This window comes from Gopherus evgoodei, chromosome 2 (assembly GCF_007399415.2).
Source record: "Gopherus evgoodei ecotype Sinaloan lineage chromosome 2, rGopEvg1_v1.p, whole genome shotgun sequence".
Classification (NCBI taxonomy): domain Eukaryota; kingdom Metazoa; phylum Chordata; order Testudines; family Testudinidae; genus Gopherus; species Gopherus evgoodei.
In genome coordinates this window covers 234402905-234428783 of record NC_044323.1, presented here as the reverse complement: position 1 = coordinate 234428783, position 25879 = coordinate 234402905, and the positions used below count along the sequence as shown (strand labels likewise).

At 44.3% G+C, this 25879-nt stretch overlaps 1 protein-coding gene across 6 annotated transcripts in view; it reads left to right on the top strand.

Moving 5' to 3' along the window:
- Window positions 1-25879, top strand: part of PDE7A (phosphodiesterase 7A) — a 163624-nt gene that overhangs the window by 20941 nt on the left and 116804 nt on the right. Inside the window, exon 1 of one of the 6 annotated variants that reach the window (XM_030553198.1) lies at window positions 25424-25485. The exons of the other annotated variants lie outside the window; for them this stretch is intronic. The gene's annotated coding sequence lies outside the window, so the exon portion shown is untranslated. Of the gene's footprint in view, window positions 1-25423; window positions 25486-25879 lie in introns of those variants that run through there. 6 annotated transcript variants of the gene reach the window in all.

The window sequence follows — 25879 nt, the reverse complement described above, 5'->3', positions numbered from 1 at the left end:
ACATACTTTTTTTCACATGTAATTAAAAATGGTCGTAATGCCAAATTTCTTAGTTCTGACTTAAAATGCAAGCACACAAGGAGGCTGAATTAAGGTTGCATGGGCAGCCTTAATTTTGAAACTTTGCAACTTCTGAGTATTTGAATTTACACCAATAACAGTCTTTTAACATAGTCTTTGTATCTAATATGGTATGAAGAAGTAAAAGGCCAACACAAACATTCTTTCTTGTCCTGTCTTTGGTGCAAAATGTCACTGCTTGGATAGTGTTTGTCGAGAGCGCCAGCTCTTATTATTTTCTCTAAATTATTTCAAAGGTAAATATCAAAATTCTAAAATGAGTGTTTGGCATATGTTACTGAAAAATCTGTCAGCTCCTTAAACTTAAGTAAAAATCACAATTCAGCATCATTTTGAGACCCCCTGACAACCAGATTTTGTTCCTTCTTTACAGTGATGTTTTCCAGTGAAATGGTATGCTGCTGCTTCTACTACATAAATGGTGTTCAGGCTATGATCCTCTTCTTGCTGTGGTTACCACTGCTTATCTTTCCAATCATTTATTTTTCTCCAAGAAGGAGCTGTAATGTATGAACTAATTTTCTTTTGTTTTGAAAAACTAACTTATATTTCAGACCAGAGCTGTCACATGTTCGTGTTCCGTTTCTACCCTATGCCTTTTTCAGTTTCTTAACTTTTTATTCTTATGCACCTTCCACTCTTCCTTCCTTGATTGTCTGTTATGTAACTCCATTTTACTGATTTCTTTTTATTCTTTGTATTCTGTGAGCTGCAAAATGTAACTTGTCAAAATCGTGAGCACAACTGAGCAATGTAGGAGTGAGGTGTGGAAAACTGCTTTGGGTGGGGGTGGGACTCAGCACAGGAGAGTTGGAACGTGTAGGGATGGAGAGGCATGAGTTGACTATGGTAAGTTGAAAAGTTGGGGTAGCTGAGACAAAAAATACCAGCACAACTGAGTTTGTTTCTCTGCAGGTCACATGCTAAAAAAAAAAAAAAAAGGTATGCTGGGCAGATACAGCTGTTAATTTTGAGCTTTTTTTAAAGTTTTCTTTTTTTCTCTTGCAGTGTTCCTTGACAATTGTTTCCAGTGACAGCTTGTTTATAGTATAGGTTTCGGTGAGATGATATTGAGAATATTTAACAGAAAACTCCAGTTTCTTTATTTCACGAGAGACTTTTTTCCTCCCCACAAGAAATAGTCATGGCACTTTGATTAGAGCCCTAATTGATTGTGATGCTATAGAAGTTATCCTGTTGTAGAGTTGCTGAATGTCACCGAACCTGTATGCTCTTTGCTATAAGGTTGTTACACTGTTGGACTTCAAATGTTTACACTGAGGTGGAAGCTAAAGGGTGTTTAAATTACATTTTCTGTTGAGCATTCTTTGGAAGACCATGAAATAGATGTGAGGTATAAAAGGGAAAAAATAGTGGTACTCCTTCCTAGGTTGGTCCATGGATAAACACCACCCACTTGAGACGCCACTCATAAGAACAACCATACCGAGTCAGACCAGTGGTACATCTAGCCCAATATCCTGTCATCCAACAGTGGCCAATGCCAGGTGCCCCAGAGGGAATGAACAGAACGGGTAATCATCAAGTGATCCATTCCCACTTCTGGCAAGCAAATGCTAGGGACACTTCAGAGCATGCTTTTGCATCCCTGCCAGTATCCTCCATGAATGTATCTAGTTCTTTTTTGAACCCTGTTATAGTCTTGGCCTTCACAACATTCTGTGGCAAAGAGTTCCACAGGCTGAATGTACATTGTGTGAAGAAATACTTTTTCACACACAGTTCTTGTGTTATGAGAGCGTAAATAACACTTCCTTATTTACTTTCTCCACACCAGTCATGATTTTATAGACTTCTGTCATATCCCCCCATTAGTTGCATCTTTTCCAAGCTGAAAAGTCCTAGTCTTATTAATCTCTCTTCATAGGGAAGCTGTTCCATACCCCTACTAATTTTTGTTGCCCTTTTCTGTGGCTTTCTTACTGCTTTCCTTTATGCTGCTGGTAAGGGTCTCAGCAGCAGCATGGAGAGTTGGGAGAACCAGACCTCTTTCCTCTGCAACAGATTCTAGCTCTTCCTGGGGGATTCCCAGGCTAGCTGGGAGATATCCCTACAGCTTCTACTGGGTCAACCTCAAGGCCTCCTCCCAGTGGGATATGCTAGTATTCACCCATGAAAGCTTATGCTCTGTTTTCATGCTCCAATACATTTGTTAGTCTATAAGGTGCCACAGAACTCTTATCTGCTTTTACAGATCCAGACTAACATGGCTACCCCTCTGGTAATGTGGGTGGCCTATCTTGAATACTTATAGACTCATAGACTCATAGGACTGGAAGGGACCTCGAGAGGTCATCGAGTCCAGTCCCCTGCCCTCATGGCAGGACCAAATACTGTCTAGACCATCCCTGATAGACATTTATCTAACCTACTCTTAAATATCTCCAGCGATGGAGATTCCACAACTTCCCTAGGCAATCTATTCCAGTGTTTAACTACCCTGACAGTTAGGAACTTTTTCCTAATGTCCAACCTAAATCTCCCTTGCTGCAGTTTAAGCCCATTGTTTCTTGTTCTATCATTAGAGGCTAACGTGAACAAGTTTTCTCCCTCCTCCTGATGACACCCTTTTAGATACCTGAAAACTGCTATCAGGTCCCTCTCAGTCTTCTCTTTTCCAAACTAAACAAACCCAATTCCTTCAGCCTTCCTTCATAGGTCATGTTCTCAAGACCTTTAATCATTCTTGTTGCTCTTCTCTGGACCCTCTCCAATTTCTCCACATCTTTCTTGAAATGCGGTGCCCAGAACTGGACACAATACTCCAGTTGAGGCCTAACCAGCGCAGAGTAAAGCGGAAGAATGACTTCTCGTGTCTTGTTTACAACACACCTGTTTATGCATCCCAGAATCACGTTTGCTTTTTTTGCAACAGTATCACACTGTTGACTCATATTAAGCTTGTGGTCCACTATGACCCCTAGATCTCTTTCTGCCATACTTCTTCCTAGACAGTCTCTTCCCATTCTGTATGTGTGAAACTGATTGTTCCTTCCTAAGTGGAGCACTTTGCATTTATCTTTATTGAACTTCATCCTGTTTACCTCAGACCATTTCTCCAACTTGTCCAGATCATTTTGAATTTTGACCCTGTCCTCCAAAGCAGTTGCAATCCCTCCCAGTTTGGTATCATCCGCAAACTTAATAAGCGTACTTTCTATGCCAACATCTAAATCGTTGATGAAGATATTGAACAGAACCGGCCCCAAAACAGACCCCTGCGGAACCCCACTTGTTATACCTTTCCAGCAGGATTGGGAGCCATTAACAACTACTCTCTGAGTACGGTTATCCAGCCAGTTATGCACCCATTATAGTAGCCCCATCTAAGTTGTACTTTCCTAGCTTATCTATAAGAATATCATGCGAGACCGTATCAAATGCCTTACTAAAGTCTAGGTATATCACATCCACCGCTTCTCCCTTATCCACAAGGCTCGTTATCCTATCAAAGAACGCTATCAGATTGGTTTGACACGATTTGTTCTTTACAAATCCATGCTGGCTATTCCCTATTACCTTACCACCTTCCAAGTGTTTGCAGATGATGCCTTTGATTACCTGCTCCATTATCTTCCCTGGCACAGAAGTTAAACTAACAGGTCTGTAATTTCCTGGGTTGTTTTTATTTCCCTTTTTATAGATGGGCACTATATTTGCCCCCTTCCAGTCTTCTGGAATCTCCCCCGTCTCCCATGATTTCCCAAAGATAATAGCTAGAGGCTCAGATACCTCTTCTATTAACTCCTTGAGTATTCTAGGATGCATTTCATCAGGCCCTGGTGACTTGCAGGCATCTAACTTTTCTAAGTGATTTTTTACTTGCTCTTTCGTTATTTTCTCTTCTAAACCTACCCTCTTCTCGTAAGCATTCACTATACTAGACATTCCTTCAGACTTCTCAGTGAAGACCGAAACAAAGAAGTCATTAAGCATCTCTGCCATTTCCAAGTCTCCCGTTACTGTTCCCCCCTCCTCATTGAGCAGTGGGCCTACCCTGTCCTTAGTCTTCCTCTTGCTTCTAATGTATTGATAAAAAGTCTTCTTGTTTCCCTTTATTCCCATAGCTAGTTTGAGCTCATTTTGTGCCTTTGCTTGTCTAATCTTGCCTCTGCATTCCTGGGTTATTTGCCTATATTCATCCTTCGTGATCTGACCTAGTTTCCATTTTTTATATGACGCCTTTTTATTTTGTAGGTCCCGCAAGATCTCAAGGGTAAGCCAAGGTGGTCTTTTGCCACATTTTCTATCTTTCCTAACCATCGGAATAACTTGCTTTTGGGCCCTTAATAGCATCCCTTTGAAAAACTGCCAACTTTCCTCAGTTGTTTTTCCCCTCAGTCTTAATTCCCATGGGACCTTGCCTATCAGCTCTCTGAGCTTACCAAAATCCGCCTTCCTGAAATCCATGGTCTCTATTCTGCTGTACTCCCTTCTACCTTTCCTTAGAATTGCAAATTCTATGAGTTCATGATCACTTTCACCCAAGCTTCCTTCCTTACTGGTTCTGCAGTGTTCATACCTTCATATACACATTCTTCTCTCCCATAAGTGGTTTTTCTGCTTTGCAGTTCTGAAGTAGGAGAATACATATTCAGCCATGTACTAGTTAGCTATTAATAGTATCTAGAAATGTACTTTGGACACTTTGAGGTAACTTTCTACTTTTAAAAGAAATGACTGATGTGTAGTTGTGCTGACCTATGTTGGGAGGTAACTAGTAGTCCTGTTCTGGGTGTTTGTTTTTGGGCTTAGGCCTGCAGCACCTTAACGTGAACTCTTGTCTAAATACTCAGATGTCTTCCTGGTTACTAGGCACTTTTTGTTACAAAAGGTATTGCCTTGGTTTTGGGGGGCCAGAGGGAAGGGAGGAAGGGCGCTCTTCCCAGCCTGGTAGGCTTTGGACTACAACAGTCTTTTTTTAATACCATTCTGTGAACGTTATTAACTTGGTCTGTGGTGTTTTCTCTGCCAGGGATTTGTTTTTTATTGTTTTATAAATGCTCACATTTATGTGGTGAATGAGCACACTGTTGGTACTAAAATTTTATTTGTCAGTTTTTAATGGCTCTTCTGCCGGGGGGATTTTCATTTAAAGGTGAGAATGAAGGGTTGCTAAACAACTCTCATTTAAAGCACGTGAGAGATATTTGAATCTGAATAGTGATTAGAAAAATAAGAGTTGACTTCATTACATTTGGTTTTTTGTTTTTTTTTTTTTAATTGTAGCAGGATGTTACTAAAACTGCTAATAGTCAGTCATTTATTATCTCAATGTTAATGCATTAGGTGAAACTTTTCTTCTTTAGCAGCTGACGTTCGTGAGGTGATAAAGAAAACTCAATAGTAAAAGTAATTTTGCTATCAGCAAATTACAGTTCTCACATATACTACATGCTAATGTTCCATATGATGATGTTTAATATCTAAAGGTGAGGTATTTGGGGAGCAAGAAAAGAGGAAGATAACTTCACATGAAGTTATGGAACTAATAGAAAGCATAGCTGAAGTGTTTAGCAGTACCTGTAATTAAGGTTGTTCTTAGAGTATGCATCTGTTTGGATTCCACTATAGGTGCATATGCATCTCATGCACACAAGACTAGAGTCTTTTTGAATAGCAGTGTCCATTGGGGCTATGCATGCGTCTTGTGCTGCATCATGTTACCATGCATGCAAAAGAATAAAGGTCAGCGTGGTCATGACTCTCCCTCTGTCTCTCCTTACAGCCCGCGGCAGTGAGATGGAATTGGTGAGTGTCCAACTCTCCATTAGTTCTTAGCTTTAGCCAAACCTTCTCAAATCTTTTTCAAGAATCAGAAGAGTTCTGAAGGTTTTTTTTAACACAATCTCTGAGCTTTATCGAATTATGTGGCCTGAATATTGACAGATCCCTCGCTGTACAAGGCTACTTCACATGGTGGATTTGAAACATCTCCGCTTCAAGCCTTGCCCATTCTACAATGGATTAATTCCGCTGAAAAGATGGGACACAGGCATCTCTTCTGTTTTGAGATTCACATATACCTAGCATATACTTTTGTGTGCCAGTCATTCTCCACAGGGGCACCTAAGTTGTGAGATGCAAGGTTGAAGCTACATCTTCTGGAACAATACACGAAGTTCTCATCAGACCCTGAGGGGAGAAACTCTGCAGTTTTGCTAATGAACAAGCCCACATCATCTAGTACCTTCTTAAGGTGATAAGCAACACCGAAGACCAGCACAGAGAGAAGACTGGCACCAATGCCCCAGCACAGAAACTGACCCCAATATTGACATTAAAGCCAGCACTAACATCCCAGTGTTAAAGTCTGGCACCAAGAAGGCTGCTGCAAACACAGAGGCAAAGACTCCAGGCTGAACTTGCTGTCCTCCCATAAGGGAAGACAGCATAAAACCTCCAGTGATAAATTCCTAAGAATCTGCATTGTGTCGAGGGCTGGGGAGAAGGAGCAGCCTATAGCACAACAGACCCTGACCTGTCCTGGCACCAACCCCAGGTCTGGTGATGCATTCCTTGGTATTGATGTCTCCTGTGGAGGATGAGCCTAGGGAGAACCAGGGTACTGAAATACCCACTGGTACAGTAAAAACCCCAATACTAAAAGTGCCATACATTTTGATGTTGCCCTTTGAGGAGATCTAGTGCTTCTCATCATTACAAGGGCATACATTCTTCCCATCTTTTGAGTAGAGAACCCTCTCTTCTAAAGTCAGTGATTGGCACCATGGAAGGACCTGCTGACTTCAGCAGGGCTCAGCTGCTGCTAACTTGCCAATACCCAGCAAGCCAGCCACATACCTATGGTGTGCCATTCTGATGCTATTGGAGGTAACTGGGCTTCACCATCTCTGGCGTCGAGACACTGGTTTGCACAACACGAGAAATAAGTCATTCCCAATTAATGCCATGACCAATCCATGTACACAGTACCAGGAGGAACTGGATTCAGGGACAGAGCATCATCAGTGCCCCCATATTGCCACCAGAGGCACTTGTCTTCACTGCCTGATGAAGTGATATCCTCAACACCAGTACTGGAGCCTGATGACTTTCGATCATTTCAAGAGTTTCTTATGAGGATTGCAGAGATTCTGGAAATGGCAGTCAGTCATAACAGAGATTCAAAGTATCTGATGATCTTGTCTGCCTCTGGTCCAGCTAGGAGTGCCCTTTCCCAGTAATATGGGATTGCTTGACCTGGCTAAGGCTATGGCAGATGCCAACCATAATGCCCACTGCAAATTGGGTGGAGAAAAGGTTCAAGCACTTCCAATAGGGCTTGAGTACCTCTGTATTCACCTCAACTTGGGCTCCTTAGTCATGTAAGTAAGAGTACCCCAAGGAGAAGTACCCCCAAATAGATCAATCCATCTGGAAGGAAAATCCTTCTCTGTCCTCTCTACCATTCCTTGTGGCTAAATGCTGGGACTTGCGTGCAAAGTACGACTTCTTGACCTAGGACACGGTGATGCCCTCAAGATGCTGTTGCATGTTAGGGAGGCACTTAGAGACATAACTAAGGAAGATCTACTGGTGGCCTTACAGGTGGCAGTGGATGCCTCTGACAAGATGCAAGTTCTATGCATAGTGCATCATGGCTTCAAGCATTGGGTTTCCTGAGATAATACAGGCCATGATTGAGGACTTGCTAAATAGCTCTTTGCCATCAAAGGGCAAGCAAACAGGTAGCATTCTGCACTAAGGCTCAAAGGCTGCTCTGCGCTCCCTAGGGATTTACACCCCAGCCCTGAAACACAAGCTGTACCGTCCTCAACCCCCTGTTGAGGCTGTAGATGCTGTCCTACCATCACAGGCAACCCTAGTGCCACCAAGAAAAACTGAGATACATCAGAGGGCACCAACCTTCCACCTTTTTGGCAATGCACCCAATGCAACAAATTTGACAGGACTGTTTAAGAGTTGGATCAGATCTAGTCACAGGAACATTACCTTCAGAAGCCAACTTACCCCATTTCACAGATCATGGTCTGCCATGACATTGGATATATGGGTGTTAGAGATTATAGCCTATGGCTACCAGTTCAGTTCCACTCTTTATGCCATACCCACTTCCCTTCCCCATCCTTCAGGGACCTGTCTCATGAGAGCCTATTGCAAACAGAAGTGACCTTTTGCTTTTCTTTGGAGCCACAGTGGAGGTTCTACCAGAGTTCAGGGGAAGAGGCTTTTACTCTGGTATTTCCTCATTCTGAAGAAGAAAAGGGGTCTCTCTTCTGTCCTATACCTGAAGAGACTTGGCAAATATATACATTGTCTCAGGTTCAGGATAAGGCTTGGCACCATTATTCCATTTCTCCATGCCCAAGACTGGTTCATGGCTTGTGTTTCTTGACTTGCAGGATCTGTATTTCCACATTGCTATGATTCTGGCCCTCAGGAAGTACTGAAGATTTACAGTAGGGCCCAACTATTACCAATACAGGATTCTATCCCTTGGATACTCTACTGCTAGGCATTTTATGAATTATTCTGTGCTGCGATCATAGGATTGGAAGGGACTTTGAGAGGTCATCTAGTCCCGTCCCCTGCACTCAGGGCAGGACTAAGGTATGTCTACACTACAAAATTAGGTCTGTTTTATAGAAACTGATTTTTAGAAATCCAGTTTTATACAATTGATTGTGTATGTCCTCACTAAGCGCATTAATTGACGGAGTGCGTCCCACAGTTTCTGCAGTCTCCGCTGCCCATTGGAATTCTGGGTTAAGCTCACAATGCCTGATGCGGTAAAAACATTGTCACGGGTGGGTTTTGGGTACATGTTGTCAGTCTCCCTTCCCTCCTGTGAAAGCAACTGCAGACAATCATTTCGCGCTTTTTCTTGTGTTACCTGTGCAGATGCCATAGCACGGCAAGCATGGAGCCCGCTCAGCTCACCACTGCTGTTGCAAGCATTGTAAACACCTAGCGTGTTACACTACAGTATGTGCAAAACCTGGCTAAGAGACGGCAGCACAAGGATGATTTGTGAGGAGGATGTGGACACAGACATTCCTGAATGCACAGGATGTGGCAATTGGGACATCATGGTGGCATTGGGGCTGGTTGATACAATGGAATGCCGATTCTGGGCCTGGCAAACAAGCACAGACTGGGACTGCATAGTGTTGCAGGTATGGGATGATTCCCAGTGGCTGCAAAACTTTCGCATGCGTAAGGCCACTCTCCTGGAACTCTGAGTTGCTTTTCCCCCACCTTGAAGTGCACAAATACCAAGATGAGAGCTGCCCTGACAGTTGAGAAGTGAGTGGAGATAGCCCTGTGGAAGCTTGCAATATCTGACTGCTACCAGTCAGTCAGGAATCAATTTGGAGTGGGGAAAATCTGCTGTGGGGGCTGCTGTGATTCAGGTAGCTAATGCAATTACTGATGTTCTATTATGAGGGTAGTGACTCTGGGAAATAGGCAGATCATAGTGGATGACTTTGTGGCAATGGGTTTCCCTAACTATTGGTTGGGCGAGAGACGGAATGCATATCCCTATTTTGGCTCTGGACCACCTTGCCAACCACTATATAAACCACAAGGGATTCTTCTCAATTATGTTGCAAGCACTGGTGGATCACAAGGGATGTTTCACTGACATCAACGTTGGATGGCTGGGAAAGGTGCGTGACACTCACTCACATCTTTAGGAACTCTGGGTTTGAGCAGCTGCAAGAAGAGACTTACTTCCCAGACTAGAAAATTACTGTTGGGGATGTTGAAATGCCAATAGTTATCCTTGGAGACCCAGCCTACCCTTGCTCCCATGGCTTAAGAAGCCATATGCACAGCCTGGACAGTAGTAAGGAGCAGTTCAACTATAGGCTGAGCAAGTGCAGAATGGTGCTGGAATGTGCCTTTGGACATTTAAAAGCTCGCTGGCACTGTTTGCTGACTAGGTTAGACCTCAGCGCAACCAATATTCCCATTGTTATTACTGCTTGCTGTGTGGCTCCATATTATCTGTGAGAGTAAGAGGAGACACTTATGGTGGGGTGGGAGGTTGAGGCAAATCACCTGGCTGCCAATTTTGAACAGCGAGACACCAGAGCAATTAGAAGAGCACAAATAGGTGCACTGCACATCAGAGAGGCTTTGAAAACCAGTTTCATGACTGGCCAGGCTACAGTGTGACAGTTATGTGTGTTTCTCCTTGATGCAAACCCATTCTCTGTAAACTAACCACCCTTCCCCCCTTCTATCACAGCTGGCAAAGGAAATGTTCACTATTGTTTGAAACCATGCATTCTTTCCTTAATTTTTTTTAAAAAGGGGAGATAACTGATAAGGTAGCCTGGGTGGGGTTGGGGAGGGAAGGACAAGGCCACATTGCTTATTGTAGCCACACTAGAAATCAAAACTGTTTGACAGCCTTCTGTTGTTTGGGCCATCCTCTGGAGTGGCTGGGTGCTCAAGATCCCCCCTGTCCCTCTTACCTTCTTGAGCATCTGGATGAGGAGGATATGGAACTTGGGGAGGAGGGCAGGCGGTTGTACAGTAGATGCAGCGGTGGTCTGTGCTCTTGTTGGCTTTCCTGCAGCTCCACCAGATGCCTGAGCATGTCTATTTGCTCCCCCATGAGCCTCAGCACTGAATCCTGCCTCTTATTGCTTTCCTGGACTCTGCCACTGAATGCCTCCATGCATTTGGCTGTGCCCTAGCAGTGCAGGAGGACTGCATGAGCTTGGAAAACATGTCATTGCGAGTGCGCCCCCCCTGCCCCTGCTTTTTAATCTGCCATAACCTCAGGGACGGAGATGATGGGGGGAGGATAGAAACATTTGCACCTGCAGGGGGATAAAAAGGGAGAGTAAAATTGAAGATGGTACATTTCTGAGAACAAAAGGGAGGTTCTTTCACAGTGAATCAAGGAATTCACAGCAGACAGCACATGTGTTTTAGGTACAAGGTCGCAGTTTGCCTGTTATATTGAGTGCTTGCCAGTATGGTGACACATCACACATAGCTGGGCAACAGAATTCAGTTTCCAGGCAGCCATGGTAAGCCAAAGGGTATGCAGGTTTGGCTTCTAATCCCTTCATAACGTGGGAGTGTTTTTCAGACTGCAGTGCCCTCCTTTCCCATAGCAAGCAATGCCAGTTGAGTTTGCTATTTAAAAGGAAGGGCTATGGTTTTCAGGCGGATGTGCACACACACCCCTCAGCCCTCTATGTGGCTATTTGGGATGATCCTTTTTAGCCGAGCGCAAACAGCCCTGCATGAATGGTGTCATTTACTGTTCCCTTACAAAAATTCCCTATTTCAACCAGGTGACCCTGAATGATATCACTCTCCTGAGGCAGAAAGATATAGACCGAATGTTGCTTGAATGCGACCAAAACCCAGGACCATTTGCTGCCATGCTTTGTGCTGCAATGATTCCAGGTTACTTGCTACTGGCTTGGTGTGGTAGTGTCCTACCGTGGAGGATGCAATAAGGCAGCCCTCCCCAGAAACCTTCTGTAAAGGCGTTTTTTGGAGATATAACTATCTCTAGAACTGGAAGGGACCCCAAAAGATTATCAGGTCCAGCCCCCTGCCTTCACTAGCAGGACCTCCAGGAGAGCTTCATGGAGATGTCCTGGAGCATCTTGCTCCATCCCCAGACACGTTAACAGACTTTTCCAGTAGCTGTACTGGCCACAAATGCATCCCAAGTCTTTAGGGCAAATCAAACATTAAACACTATTGTGTTAAACCCAGTACTATAGTTGCAAATGTGCACTCCCAGAGATGCCTTCTCCGCCTTCGGGGTCGGGGATCCCGCTAGGGAGGGTATTGGCTCCAGGGTGATGAAAAGGTCCTGGCTGCTGGGGAGAAGGGATTCACTGCTTGCCTGCTGCGCATTCTCCTCCATGTTGCATGAGACTCTCTCTCTCCTTTCAGGTGCCCAAGGACAGTGGTGGGGTACTGGTAGGGTCCTCCCTAGAATGCCATGCAGCTGATCATAGAAGCGGCATGTATGGGGTTCTGACCCAGAGCAACTGTTTGCCTCCTTTGTTTTGGTAGGCTTGTGTGAGCTCCTTGATTTTCACATGGTACTGCTGTGTCTCTGTTATAGCTGCTGTCCATCATGCCCTGTGTGATTTTAGCATATATTAGCATTTCTTCTCTTTGATCGGAGTTCTGCCTGCCTGCCTGATTCTTCTCCCCATACAGCAATCAGATCCAGTGTCTCCTGTTCGCTCCATGCTAGAGGCCATTTGCGATTCTGGGGGGACTGCATGGTCACCTGTGCTGCTGAGCTCGCCATGCTCACCAAACAGGAAATGAAATTCAAAAGTTCCCAGGGCTTTTCTTGTGTACCTGGTTAGTGCATCAGAGTTGAAAGCGCTGTCCAGAGCAGTCACATTGGAGCACTGCGGGATAGCTCCCGGAGGCCAATAACGTTGACTTGAATCCGTGCTACCTCAAATTCGACCAGAAGGTCGATTTTTAGCACTACTCCCTCGCCGGGGAGGAGTACAGAAGTCTACTTTTTAGATCCCTTTAGGTGATGGAATGGGGTTGCTTGTGGATACGCATTCATTACAAAATTTGGCCTAACACGGCTGAATTCTACCTAACGCTGTACTGTAGACCAGGGCTATGTATTATCTAGACCATCTCTGACAGGTGTTTGTTTAACCTGCTCTTAAAAATCTCCAATGACAGAGATTCCACCAACTCCCTAAGCAATATATTCTAGTAGTTAACTACCCTGACAGTTAGGAAATTTTTCTAATGTCCAACCTAAATGCCCTTGCTACAATTTAAGTCTATTCTTAAGCCTTTCTTGTCCTATCCTCAGAGATTAAGGAGAGCAATTTTCCTCCCTCCTTGTAACAACCTTTCATGTACTTGAAAACTTATCATGTCTCCTCTGTCTTCTTTTCCAGACTTAAATTGGGTTGTTCAATCTTCCTCATAGGTCATGTTTTCTAGACTTTTTAATCATTTTTTGCTCTTTTCTGGACTTTCTCCAGTTTGTTCACATCTTTCCTAAAATGTGGTGCCCGGAACTGGACACAGGACTCCAGTTCAGGCCTAATCAATGTGGAGTAAAGTGAAAGAATTACTTCTCGTGTCCTGCTAACAACACTCCTGCTAATACATCCCAGAATGTTTCCTTAATTTTTTCTTTCTTTTTTTTTTTTTTTTTTGGAACAATATTACACTGTTGATTCATCTTTAGCTTGTGACCCTATGACCCCCAGATGCCTTTCTGCAATACTCCTTCCTAAGCAGTCATTACTATTTGGTATGTGTGCAACTGATAGTTACTTCCTAAATGGAGTAGTATGCATTTGTGTTGTTGAATTTATCCTATTCAATTCAAAACATTTCTCCAGTTTGTCCAGATCATTTTGAATTAGTGGTAGCATATTTAAGGTGGCAGGGAATCCATGTCTACCTGTACCAGGACAACTGGCAGATCAGAGAGAGGCTCCAGTAGGAGACTACTGCAGCCTTAGAATAACACCTCTACCTCAATATAATGCTGTCCTTGGGAGCCAAAAAATCTTACCCTGTTATAGGTGAAACCATGTTATACTGAACTTGCTTTGATCCATTGGAGTGCGCAGGCCCCGGAGCACAGCTTTACCATGTTAATCTGAATTGTTATATCAGGTCGCGTTGTATCAAGGTGGAAGTGTATGTCCTTTCCTCTCAACCTGGGCTCTTTTATGATCTGTGAGAAATCTTCTCTCATACTATCTCAGATGATCATAGCACCTATAGTCTGGCCAATCAAGACTTGATAGAGTACATCTGCTGAGGACAGAGTCAGATCTCTTCAGTCAATGGCAAATGACCTAAAATTGAATGCAACAGTGTGTACATGTTGGGACTTAGGCCAGATGTTGGCACATATGTACATGCTGCCACTTGCTAGACTCAATCTTTGGCCCTTACAGCTATGGCTGAGGTCCATATACTCCGTCCATATACCACATGAACAAAAAGGTCATAGTTGCGCCTCAAGTCTTGCAAGAACTCTTGCTGGCTGGACCAGTGAACATGCAGAGAAAGGGTTCTATTCTCCACTCTTGACTATGGTGCTCATCACAGATGCTATACTAGTCACTGTAGAAGTCCATCCTAGAGCCAATACTCTTTCAATGGGGGACTCCTGTAATAGACATTGTGACAGGTTGGACTCCTATCAAGGTGCTACTGGATGTGCTGGGCTCCCACTGAGCCCACCAGTCCTACCAGCCTGGGTTTCTCTTGCACTGAGTTGCTGTGCCAGGCTCTCAAGCCCTTTTCAGCACACCCAGGCAAAGCCACACTCAGCTATAGACACAGACTGAAATCAGCTCTCGTAGCAGGATTCAGTTAGGGAAATGGCCGGTGCTCTGGTGCACACACCATCTGGAGTGTAAACCCCAAATAATTTCTTGTACTGTATAGAGATCTGTACAGCGCGCACACATAAAAATTGCTCCCTCCTTCAATGTGGGAGAGAAATGCACTGCTTTCTGCCTGCTCCCTGCCATGAACTGCACAAACTGGGTTCTGGAATAAACAAGAAATAAGTGTTTATTAACTACAAAAGGAAAATTAAGTGATAAGAGATTACTGAGCAAATAAAACAAAAAATGCAACCTAAGGGTAAGTCTTCATACTGGCTGGATTGGCGGGCAGCAATCGATCAGAGATTGATTGTGTCTATTCTAGACAAGATAAATCGATCAGAGTGCTTCCACTGACTCCTGTACTCCAGCTTGCCGAGAGCCGCAGGCAGAGTTGACCGGGGAGCGGCAGCAGTTGACTCACCGTAGTGAAGACACTGCGGTAAACAGATCTAAGTACATTGACTTCAGCTACGTTACTGACATAGCTGAAGTTGTGTAACTTAGATGGATTTCACCGTTCCCCTCAGTGTAGATCAGACCTGGGTTTAATTCACTAAAGAAATAGCTTACAAAATGCAATTTCTCACCCTAAATGATGATTTTGGCATGTTGCAGACTTTCTGCAGCTTAGAGTTCCAGTTATTTCTCTTTACAGACTAGACCCTGTCTCAGCCTGGACTCAGCCCTTGCCTTTCCCCAACTTAGTTCCTGTTCTTCAGGTGCTTTCAGTAGTCTTCCTTCTTGGGCAGGGATGCAGTGGAGAAGAACCCTGATTGACTTACTTCTCAGCCTTAAGTAGGATCTACATAAGATGGAAATCCTTTGTTTCCAGTGGAAAAATACCAGCAGTGTCCAAGGTGGTACCCCGTACCAGGTGAAATCAGATGACCCTACAGTGTCAAAGCAACATCCCAGGAAGCTCCTCAGGAAGGTGGGAGATTCGTATCTTCAAAGTTCTATTGTCCTCCTTAAATGGCTCATTCAGGCTGATTGCCTGCTGTCTGGTGGGCGTTCCCCCAAGTGTACACACAGTTGTAATTATTACGTTGTCAATATTCCTTACTTCAGATACAGAAATAATACATGCATACAATTGGATAAACACATTTAGTAGATCATAACCTTTTCAATGATACCTCATGTGGCCCTCCTTACATAAAACATAGTTACACCCCACGTTCTTCAGAGAAATATTATGATATAAATATGGTGTAACGTCACTCCTCTCCCTTAGATTATGGCCAGAGGGTTGGTCATTGACCAGTGTGAAGGCAGTGTGCCTAAAATTCTCTTTAGTTTTTGGTTCTGCTGGATAACAACACAAAGCAGAAGGGGGCTGTCAAGCAGTGCTAGTGTTAGACTCACTGGGGCCCAGGGCAGAGAGCTGAAGCCCCACCACATGGAGCTGAAGTCCAGGTCCCTCCCTGAGCCCATAGACTAAGGTCAGAAGGGACCATTATGATCTTCTAGTCTGAGCCTCCTGCACAATGCAGGCCACAGAATCTGACCCACCGACTCCTGTAACAAACCCCTGACCTATGTCTGAGCTACTGAAGTCCTCAACTTGTGGTTTAAAGACTTCAAGATGCAGAGAATCCATCACCCGAGGCTGAAGCCGAGCTTAGCTTCGTTGGGGCCCCTGTGGCATGGGGCCTCAGGCAGTTGCCCTGCTTGCTACTCCTTAATGCCAGCTCGGCTTTTATATGCAGAAAACCAGTTGTTGTGGCACAGATGGGCCGTGAAGTTTTATACTATGTTGCAGGTGGGGGTGCCTTGGAAAGAAAAAGGTTGAGAATCCCTGTTCTAGAGTATAGGTCTCTGAGCATTTAGCCACTAAAGCCATGAGGCGATGTGCCTCAGTTTCCCCTTTCACACAGCACATTACACACCTAATGTCCTTTCTCCTGGTACCATTTCAAGACTAGTTACAGGTACTAACTGCAAAATATCACTATCACAAGGCCTTTTAACATGAAGTGTGTTATGTAATGAAACAGTAAAACCATAAAGGCTTTTAGCACATAATGAGTTCTTATGTATCACTCCCAACATATTCAAGGGTTTTTTCCAAAAGATCTTGTACACTTTTACAGTTTTGGTATCAGCAACAAACTAGTCACAAGAGTTAACATTAGCATTAATATCAAATCTATTACAAGTGTACGTTTTACAATTTTTGTCAAGCTTTTGGCTAATACTATTTGGGGTTTTGGCATTTTAGGGTTAACTCTTGGCTTCCATTTGCAGGATAAAATTTTTCTTTTCCTTCCCGTCCTGTGGGATCAAATTCTGAGCTCCCTTGCTTAACAGAATCTATTGACTGGTTAAGTGTGTCCTCCCTGCTAGCAGCTAGAGGCAAGTCTTCCTCTCCCTATCAGGTAATTTGCGTCAGCACAGACACTAGCTTTTTTTTACCAGTTTTCAGATTTAACTGTTACCGACTCCAAGGCTGGACTCGGTCTTAAGAGATACCATTCATTTTCACTAGCATGTCGGACTCAAGGTTCTTTTGTCTTCCATGGAATCACATGTCAAATCACTAAGACTACAAGACATATCCAAAGTGTCTGGAGATGAAAATTTGCCTGCCATCTCCTGTATTCTCAAGAGATTAATTGCACAAACTGTCCTGCTCTGCAGATTCAGCTACCCACGGGGGTGAAAGTAATTATAGGACTTACTGGTATTGCTGGAGTCCTGAGGGGGGCAGGGCCTCATCTGGAAGAGCTGTGGCCTCAAGCAGAAGAGACAAAGCCTCTCAAGATTTAAAGGCCCTGGGGCACCGGCTGTGGCTGGGAGCCCAGGGCCTCGAAATCAACCAGGGGCTCCCAGCTGCAGTGGTGTCTGGGAGCCGTGGGGCTCAGGGGCAAATTAAAGGGCCCAGGGCTCCGGCTGCCATGGGGGACCCTGAGCTTTGCTGGGCTGGGGCTGGGATTTAAAGAGCTCTGAGCCCTTTAAATCCACCCGTGGCTCCGGTGGCCTGGCTGGGGCCGGGATTTAAAGGGCTCTGGGCTGCCCGCAGTGGTGGGGCACTCTGAGCCCTTTAAATCCTGGCTCCAGCCCAGCCACCGGAGCTGTGGGCAGGATTTAAAGGGGTCCGGGCTTCCCATGGCTGCGGGCAGCCCAGAGCCCTTTAAATCCCCACTGCGGAATCTGGTGCGATCTGGCACAGTGTACTGGCTCTTGGCGATACGCCGTACTGGACCATATGGCTTACTTTCACCTCTGGCTACCCAGTCCTCCTCCTTAACCTGAGACACAGACTGTCCACTTAAAGAACCTGTATGGAGACATTTATGTTCCAACAACGTTATCTCCCCAACAAGCTGGTCAAGCTTAGAGGGCTGTTCAAATTCCCTAACAATCTTCATCCATCTAAAACCCTCTTAAAGCTATCCATGCTGGGTCTTTCTAAAGCTGAGTTAGTGGATCCATTTTCAACAAACATTTTGGCTGCTAGGAACTGAAACAAATCTCTCTCCTAAAAATAAGCAGTTGCCTTCCATGGACTGAATCATCCTGATCTACCTCAATTAATTTACTTCCACACCCTTCAGGTACAGCAGATGCTTGGAAAAACTGCCATGAGGCTTCTCCTTAGGAGCTTCTTTTAAGCAACAATTCACCTTTTATGTTGTTCCACAGAAGCATTGCTCTGCTGAGCCACCAACTCCTGAGTCTCTCTGTCTCTGACTCACTCTCCCCTTCCCCCCCCCACCCCCCCCCCCCCCCCCCCCCCCCCCCCCCCCCCCCCCACCCCCCCCCCCCCCCCCCCCCCCCCCCCCCCCCCGGCCCATTAGGAGGATTTTTACACAACCTCCTTTCAGGTAAGCTGCTAGTGGTAATGGCCTCAAGATATTTAGCCTGCACATTTGAAGGGACTATTCAAGTTAAGTGGCCCGTCAAAAGAACACTTAGCTCACAATGGAAGATGCTCATCTACTCTGAATGGACTTTCCTGTGAATGTTCCATCTGAAATATAGCTAATGGCCTCTGCTATGACTAAGCAAAACCATGCATGGACATGTGACTTACCCATGTAACTCCAAACACCATCTTGTTTCCTGTAACTTTCCACTAGCTGTGCTTGAGGGCTTTGTTTGAAACAATGGCTTTTCCTCCACGTGGCAGAAGCTATAAAAGGCCCTGGAAACATCTCAGTTTTGCCTATTTCCTGCTCAAACTTCTGGACTATGAACTTGTACCATAGGGAGCATTCTAACAAAGGGACTGAAGACCTAGAAGCAACCAGAGACTTGACTTAAGCCTGCAGTTTATTCCATCACTGCTACAAGCCTGAACCAAGAACTTTGCAATTGTTGTATGTATTTGATTCTTTAACCAATTTTAGCTCTTGCCTTTCTTTCTTGTTATAAATAAACCTTAGATACTAAAGGACTGGCAACAGCATGATTATTGGGTAAGATCTGAGTTATACATTGACCTGGATGCGTGGCTGGTCCTTTGGAATCCAAAGAACCATTTTGTTTGAATTTGGTTTTAAAGAACCACTCTATGTAAGTCTAGTGTTTTTGGTGGTGTTACAAGGACTCGAATACCTAAGGACACTGCTTTTCTGACTTCTTGTTAACCAGTATGGTGAAACAGAAGTTTAATTTTGTTGCTGGTTTGGTATAGCTTATGGGAGAATAACCACCAGTTTTGCGGGGTCTACCCGATTTCTCAGCAGTTTGTCCTGAATTTGGTATTCTCAGTTGTGATCCATGAAGGCATGGTGACAGACATGATCACTCTGAAGCACATCACAAAATGCCCAAGTATCTGCTTCACAGAGGACATGAATCTGGGCTTACCAAAAATCTAGAGGTGGTCTTAAGGACTTCTGTATACCTTCCCACCAGTTCTTTTGATCCTTGGGATATCAAAAATCAGACAGGACAAGGCTATGGTCGTCCTGGTAGCCCCTTCGTGGCTGAGACACTTTTCGCTTGGATCTATTGCAGATGTCCAAGCAGCCTCCTGTATACCTCCCAATCTGCCTGGACATAATATCTCAAACTATGATCAGATACTGCACTTAGACCCTGCAACCTGGATGTTGGCTGGTTGAACATTACTGATGGATTGTTCCTTATGGGTTCAAGTTCTACACAGCAGAAAACTTTCCATCAGGATGACTTACTCCCTGTAATGGAAAAGACTTTCATATGAGGAGCCCAAAGCAATATGGACCCAGTAGTAGCCCCAATAGCAAGGATCCTTGACTGTATGTTGCTTCTGAATCAGGTACTAGGACTGGCATTTAACACAGTCTCAAGGTCCACCTGGCAGCAATATTGCCATGTAATGCTCGGTACTTTCTCTGATCTGATGGTATGGAAAATTCCTCAAAAACCTTCATAGGTATCTTCTGGTTAAGGGTCTGACTCACGGTGGGATCTCAACCTCCTCCTCCTCAAACTTGTGGAATCATTCCCTTTTGAGTCACTGTTGGAGTGATAATTAGACCCTTTTGTCATCAAGATAGTCTTCCTGGTTGCCATCACCTGAGCACAGAGAACCAATGTTGCCAAGACTGCCTTACATGTCCTACCTAAGGGATAAGATAGAGTTGAGACTACATCCCAAGTTCAGCCTGAAGATGGTCTTGGAATTGTATTTTAATTAATCATTTTTGCCAGTCTTCTTCTCAAAGTCATGCTCTATGCCAGAGGAGCAAAAACTGTACTTTGGACATGTATTAGAATAAAGCTCTAGATCTACTAAGGCCAGGCCTTTCCACTGTCCTCTTGCTCTTTTGTGGCCTTTTCTGGCTCGTGTAAAGCCAAGATGGCTTGGCTTTTATAGAGAATCTCCAAGTGAATAACGTGGTGCATTTTCACTTATCATTGGTGACTGCTCTCTCCAAACATCAAGGCATGCTCTACCACATGGCAGGCAGCTCTTCTACTTGCTTCAGGACATTACAATCTGAGATCTGCAATTTTGGAGCAAGCCACTGACATTTGTCAAACATATGTCCTTGACATAATGGCAGCAGGTCGAAGTCAGTGTCGGGGAAAGCAGTATTGCAATTTTTTTGACTGATACAGCTGAAACTCTACATTCCCACCATCCAGTCAGGGAGAATACTGTTTGCCAGTCCTGTAGAGTGGGACCTGTACTGATAAACTTTGAAGAAAGAACAGTTACTCTACAGTAACTGTTTTTCTTCAAGATGTTGTTGTAGTTGGTGTGGATCCCACAACCTGCCTTCCATCCCTGCTTTCTGCGAAGTCTCAGCCAGCCTAGCTTTGAACTGTTGCAAACAACCCATCATTTATACCCTTGTATTGGAACATGAGGCACAGAGCACATGCGTAGTCATGATGGACATTTGTTTATCGAAATAAACAAAAACCCTCCAGTCTCACATGCATGGGGTGCCTGTTTACCTATACTGGCACCATCTCAAAGAACCACACTTACTTAAGGGTAAAGAACCTAAGCATTTTTATTTCAGATGGTGCTCTTTCAGTTACTGGACATATTTCAAACTCACCATTCAGACTGAAATTTTCCAGATCTGGTCTCAGAGTGAATTCAATTTTTCTTTTTTTTAGCAAAATGAGTCAGCAGTTTGGGTGTGAAGAATCCTAGTCAAGTGCTCCATTATGACCACTCAGACTGCTGTGAGGGGAGCTGAAGCATCTGGATTGACAGGTGTTTAAGCTTCCCTGAGTCTTCAATGTTGCAACCCTGTTTCCTCCCTTGACCTCTCTAGCATGCTTCTTAGAGCACTGACTGTCTGCTAGCCCTTCACAGAAACAGTCCCTCAACTCCCCATCTAATTTAGGCCCCTAGGACCAGTGCTGACTCCCCCAAGATACCTCAGTAATCTAATCTGAACATACCCTCTCCTAGAATCTTACTGCAAATGAGATTTTCTGGGTTACAGTTACACTCCCTCAGGAGGCATGTGACCGTTGTGAAGAACTGCTCCTGGAGGGAATTCACATATGCTGAATTCATGTGCCCCGAAGAGTCTCACCCTCCACAGCAGAAAATGGATTCTGCTGGAGAGGTGCTGCAATTACACTTTTCAATCAGCTCATGGGCCAGAGCAGCCAGCCACAGATAGGGAGGGGGCAGCTGCTGCATTCCTCACAGCACTTGTCCTTGAGTCCAGGTGCAGCCACGTGGGATATGGGTGGGATTGATAGTGTGGAATATGTAGTGCTGCTGTGAGAGAACACATAGAATGGGGTTCAGAAAGGCTAGTGGTGTTGGGGGGAATGACAGATTGGGGTGGGGACCCAGGAGCTAGTTGGGTGACAGTATTGGGCAAGGGGCTGAATGGGAGTGTGAGTGCAAGCACACATGGGGGAGGAGAGTGGCTGAGGTGTGGGTGCAGGGCCACAAGTGGATGGGGTGAATGGGATGGCAGTGACATGGGGAGGGGGTGCAGGGCCAAATGGAGAGGGGGTGGCTGAGTGGGGGGGGCAGGGACACATGGGATGGGACAGATATGCCTGACTGGGAGAGGCTAGGGGTTGAGCAGGATCTGAGGGAAAGGCTCCTCCCCTCTCTAACTATCCCCCCTCCAAAACCCTCTCTTCCATACTTCTACCTACCTACACCCAACAACCCTCCAGGTCACTCAGTCTCTTCCAAGCATTACTTCCTTCTCCCTCAACTCCTCCATTACCTCTGACTACCCCAAGCTTTTGCACTGCTTTTGAGGGGTGTGAGAAATACGTTTCTGTAATGATTACTCAGAGCTCTGTTTTAATATGGTTAGTAACAAATCTGGTTTTGTCAAAAAAATCTGAATCTTTTTCTGTATTGTTAGACATACTTGCTGACAGTATTTTGAAATTACCAAAATAATGGAAACTGGCTTGATTATATAGTTATTTGGCAAATAAAATTTCTGCCAAAATTTTATATATTACCCAGGAGTCAAGAATATAATACACAGAAGTATAGCACAGATTCTAACATCATTGTCTTTTTAACAGATTAATCTTTTTCTTCTAACAGATTAGAGCACAAAACATATGGATATCAAGACTCAAACGTCCTATGCCCCTCCGTAGCTCACACAATACAAAGGTTTTCCATGATGCAGCCAATTTCATGGTACTTCACAGTATCAACAACAATAGATATGTTATACCAGATACTTAAATCTTCCTGGGGCTGAGGGGAGGAGAGGCTTGAGGGGGAAAGAGTCCTCTCTTGCCACCATAAAAACCTGAGACAAATCTTTCAGGGACGGTGTTTACTGTACTGAATATTACTTCTACCAGCACTCCTAGATATTATTAGTTGAGGTAGCTTTCTTGGGCACTGCATTGCATTCAACAATCTGAAAGGATGGGAGTAAAGATATAACTCATCTCCACATTCATACCTTCAACACCTTATTGGCCTGGATCTCCATAATACCTATAGTGATATGTTGGCAAAAAAAAAGTCTCAGGCTGAATTCAGGTCATCTCAGTCTTCCTTGGTCTTAAGACTGTCAGACTTCTCAAGTGCTTTATTTAAAAATGCAGAAGAAACTCAGATTTTAATGACCAGAGCACAGTTAATCTATGAATGCTTTGGATCCTGTTTATTTCTCAAATCAAACTGAAGCAATGGGTTGTTAATCTGAATGATACCTGAAATACCTGGTATTCCTATGAAATGAAACCTATCATATACTAAGTGACTTACTTAAGCATATTTATTCTTCAAATACCAAGAGATCACACCTCTAAATCAATAGTGTACAGTTAAATAAGTAAAAAACAAGAACACAATTCAGTGTTAACTAGTGAAATCTACAGTTCTTTTGTGTGTGCATGTAAAGGTGGTCATCTCAGGGAATTAGCTTTCGTGCCCTCTGCAGGTCAGTGTCCCACTGCCACTGGCCCCCCATGTCCCTCCTGGACCTGGTGCCCCTTTACTTGGGGGCTGCCCCCTGGCAATACCCCCAGCAGTCTCTGAGTCTTTCCTCTCTGGGAAACCCCCAACCTTATAATCCCCACCTTGCCTCAGTCTGGGCTACTGCCAGTCATCACCAAGCCCCAGCTCCCTGGGGCAGACTGCAATGTAAAAGCCACTCATCATAGGCAAGGGAGTTCGGACCTGCTGCCTTCCTCTGCCTCCCAGTACCTCTATGGGCCTTGGACCAGGCTCTGCAGCCTGGGGAGTTGCCAGCCTAGAGCTCCCCTGCTCCTCTGTCTCTCCCCAGCCCTGCTTCACTCCCAGTAGCCTATCTGCAGGCAGCCAGGCCCTGCTGTCTCCCAGCCTGGAGAGGGGGAGGAGAGAGAGACTCCTTCTGGGCCTCTGGCTCACAGGCCTTTTATACAGGCCAGCTGTGGCCTGATTGGGGCATGTCCCAGCTGTAGTTGCTTCCCCAGTCAGCCTAGTAGCTGCTTTCCTCCAGCCATAGCCCTCCACAGGGCTGTTTTAAGCCCTCAGGGCAGGAGTGGAGTAACCACCCTGCTGCAGGTGCAATATGCTTCCCGGAAATCCAATAGGTACAGTGCAATATGTTTACCAATTTTGTTTTTATCACACTTTAAGCAAACAGTTTGTGCTAAAAATTAAGGCTGTTAAGCGATTTAAAAATCGTGATTAATCGTGCTGTTAAACAACAGATACCATTTATTTAAATATTTTGGATGTCTTCTACATTTTCAGATATATTGATTTCAATTACAGCACAATACAGAGTACACACTATTTATTTTTTATTACAAATATTTGCACTGTAAAAAACAAAGTATTTTTTAATTCACCATAATACAGGTACTGTAAGCAATCTCTTTAATAAAAAGTTGAACTGCAAATGTAGAATTCTAAACTAAAAATAACTGCATTCCAAAATAAAACAATGTCAAACTTTAGATCCTACAAGTCCACTCAGTCCTATTTCTTGTTCAGCCAATTGCTCAGACAAACAAGTTTGGTTAGTTTGCAGGAGATAATGCTGCCCACTTCTTGTTTACATGTCACCTGAAAGTGAGAACAGGCATTTGCATTGCATTGTAGTAGCCTGTGTCTCAAGGATATTTACATGCCAAATGCGCTAAAGATTTCTATGTCCTTTCATGCTTCAGCCACCATTCTGTAGGACATGTGTCCATGGCTGACGGTGGGTTTCTGCTTGATAATGATCCAACGCAGTGCGGACTGATGCATGTTCATTTTCATCATCTGACTCAGATGCCACAGCAGAAGGTTGAATTTATTTTTTGGTGGTTTGAGTTCTGTAGTTTCCACATGGGAATGTTGCTCTTTTAAGACTCCTGAAAGCATGCTCCATGCCTCATCACTCTCAGATTTTGGAAGGCACTTCAGATTATTAAACCTTGGGTTAAGTGCTGCAGCTATCTTTTAGAAATCTCACATTGGTACCTTCTTTGTGTTTTATCAAATCTGCAGTGAAATTTTCTTTAAACGAAGAATATGTGCTGCGTTGTGATCCGAGACTGCCATAACAGGAAATATATGGCAGAATGTGGGTAAAACAGAGCAGGATACATACAGTTCTCCCTGAAGTAGTTGTCACAAATTTTAATCCATTTTTTTTCAACAGGCATCATCAGCATGGAAGCATGTCCCCTGGCATGGTGGCTGAAGCATGAAGGTGCATACGAATGTTTAGCGTATCTGGCATGTGTATATACTGTGCAATACCAGGTACAAAAGTGCCATGTGAATGCCCGTTCTCACTTTCAGGTGACACTGTAAATAAGAAACAGGCAGCATTATCTCCCATAAATGTTAACAAACTTGATTGTCTGAGCAATTGGCTGAAGAAGTAGGACTGAGTGGACTTGTAGGCTCTAAAGTTTTACATTGTTTTGTTTTCTAATTATGTAACAAAATAAAATCTATATTTCTAAGGGTACATCTATACTACCCACCAGATCGGCTGGTAGTGTTTGATGTATCTGGGATTGATTTATTGCATCCCGTCTAGATGCGATAAATCGATCCCCGAATCGACGCCTTTACTCCATCTTGGCAGGAGGAGTAAGCGGAGTTGACGGGGGAGCCCGGTGGTCAACTCGCCACTGTGAGAACAGCTAGGTAAGTCAAACTAAGATACTTCGGCTTCAGCTACGCAAATAGCATAGATGAAGTTGCGAGTTAGTTCAACCCCTCCCCCTTGTATGAGGAGAATTGAAAACTTCTCTTTTTACAGTGTATATATTTGTAATCAGGAATAATAATATAAAGTGAGCACTGTACACTTTGTATTCTGTGTTGTAATCAAAATCAATATATTTGAAAATGTATCGGGGTAGCCGTGTTAGTCTGGGTCTGTAAAAGCAGCACAGATCCTGGGGACTTATAGACTAACAGACGTTTTGGAGCATGAGCTTTCGTGGGTGAATACCCACTCCTCAGATGCATGTAGTGGAAATTTCAGGGGCAGGTTATATATATGCCTAGCAAGCAAGCTAGAGATAACGAGGTCAGT